The sequence below is a fragment of the Aulonocara stuartgranti genome (assembly GCF_965226115.1).
Source record: "Aulonocara stuartgranti genome assembly, chromosome: 22".
Taxonomy (NCBI): domain Eukaryota; kingdom Metazoa; phylum Chordata; class Actinopteri; order Cichliformes; family Cichlidae; genus Aulonocara; species Aulonocara stuartgranti.
The window spans coordinates 5,665,606-5,667,896 of NC_138957.1; the positions used below are offsets into that span (position 1 = coordinate 5,665,606).

A 2,291-nucleotide genomic window follows, 5' to 3' on the forward strand; every position below is an offset into this window, starting at 1 on the left:
TTCACCATATCATAAAGAAATATATAAAGTAAATGTCCCTGAAGTTAATATGAGAACATGCGGTATGCATATCCGATCAGTCATTGGATCCTGTAACTCATTTGTGTGCCTCGAATGGCAGAAAAATGTCACAAAGCTGAAAACAGGGTACTTTAGAGTACAGAAACAAGCTTAGTTACACAGATGAACTGTATATGTATGAAAGTATAAGTATTGTCACACGCATTAGTATATTTTACATGAGCATAATGATCAGAATAATGCTTGTATCCCGTAATATAAATGAAACCATACCCTTCCACTATAACTGTTTATGTTGTTCTCCACCTTTTCTTCAAGCAGACCGTTTTTTCAACCAGGAGGATACGGGGCCTGATTTTCGGGTAAGCAGGGAGTCCCTGGCAGTGTTGCTAAATCTCCTGAACTGCCACAGCCCACTGTACAGACAGTCAGTCTACCCTCCTCCAGGGCATTTCATCCTCGCAGATGGAGGGTACCCATGCCTCCAACGTCCACTCCCCCTCATCCCTCCCTACAAGAAGCCAGTCCAAGGTGTGGGAGCCCAGCGCTTCAACAGCCACCATTCCAGGGCATGCTCCATTATAGAGCGTGCTTTTGGAATGATGAAAACGAGGTTGAGGGCCATTTTCCTGCAAGTACTGGAGTGCACCACACCTTTGTACCCCACGTAAGTGACCATCTAATGCCATGTGAATATTTCAATATATAATATTTGTGCGCAAATGTGTGTGTGTGTGTGTGTGTGTATGTATATATACACATACACGCACACACACACACACACACACACACACACACACACACACACACACACACACACACACACGTGTTTGTGTTGTAACCACTACAGGTTGTAACAGTATATGCCATCCTCCACAACATCTGCTTCAGTGCTGGTGACATCGTGGCCCCAGTGGATGAGCGGAGGATGAGGAGGGGGAGGCTGGTTTGGAGGCAGTTAGTGGTGCTCCTTGGCGGGACCAACTGTCATCTGAGGTGTCAGTCTTGGAGGAGGTACCACTAGTCCACGACTACTGTTAACAGGCAAGTGAAAATTTGTCTAGGAGTCCGTTTTCTGGTGGCATATTGCACTTTGTCAAACTATTGTCTGCTACAGAGTTACAAGTATTATACTAGTAGTAATATGGCATCCACCATCTCCTGCTTGACATCTTAGTGGTGCAGCAGCCGTCAATTGAGTCAGCCCTGCAAACCTGTAGATGGACAATGCAGTGGACAGTGGGAGGAAGCATCCTAAAGCTCTCTTTGCAGACCACCCTGTGTTTCTCCACTCGCTGACCACAAAAGAGTAACCGTAGGTCACAGTTGCAGCACTCCATCTATGTGTGATCTGTCTTCAGCAGATCCAGCAACACTGCCAGACACCACCTGTAATTTGTTGGAGTTGTGAAAGAAACGGTCCAGGAACAGGTCACTCAGGTTAATCTTGTGTGAACACATGTAAATAGCTGCAAATATTGTAGTCTTCAAATACTGCTGATGCTGATGATTCTTTTTTGTTGTTGTTCTTGATATGTACTCTGTTTTTGACTGAATATCCATTTTTAAACTTAGTATCATGTCAATACATGTTGATAAAATGGGTTCAGTGACAATTACTGTTTGATTCCATTTATTGCGCACATAAGACTTTTAACTTCCAACACAAATAGCACAATGCAACAAAATAATTAAAAGGAAAGCATCTGCAATTCAGGTGTCTGGTGCCTGGAAAATTATACACAGAAAGACAATGTCAAAGAAAATTAGAGGGGCGCAGCAGTCATTATAGGATCAGCAGTCATTATGGGATCAAACGTTCCAGAATCGAAAAAAGTCTATCCATTCGCTCTCTGCTCTCCTGCGCCCTTCTCTCCTCGGCCTCCCTTTGTTACTGCATGTCCTCTCTGATGAGGTTGAGCAGCTCGTCATCCCGATCCCGTTTCCTCTTCCTTCCTGTTGTCGGTGGCTGACTGTCTTCCTCATCAGTGTCAGATCCCGCTAAGTTTTGGTCACCCACTGAAATTGGCCCTGGAGTGTCCTCAGGGAGAGTGGAAAGTAGGACAAGAGGCCTAATGAAAGGCCTCTGTCCTATTACCTCGTCCATGAGGGCAAACCAGGGCCAAGTAGCAGCAGTGGGCTTCCCACTTACACCCTCTCCTGACCCTGGCTACTTGCAATCCCCTGCAGACCCATCTTCTCAGGGATTGTCCTGATCACACCCTAAAAATAAGAGAAGATTGAAACCTTGGCAACTATGTTAATCCATA

General features: G+C 45.0%; 1 long non-coding RNA gene across 1 annotated transcript; it reads left to right on the forward strand.

Annotated features, from left to right (window-relative positions):
- Positions 1-341: 341 nt before the first annotated feature.
- LOC309699158 lies at positions 342-1,590 on the forward strand. The gene is made up of 4 exons (XR_014274259.1): positions 342-383; positions 487-688; positions 872-1,065; positions 1,199-1,590. It is a non-coding gene; the product is annotated as an uncharacterized lncRNA (long non-coding RNA).
- The last annotated feature ends 701 nt before the right edge of the window (positions 1,591-2,291 follow it).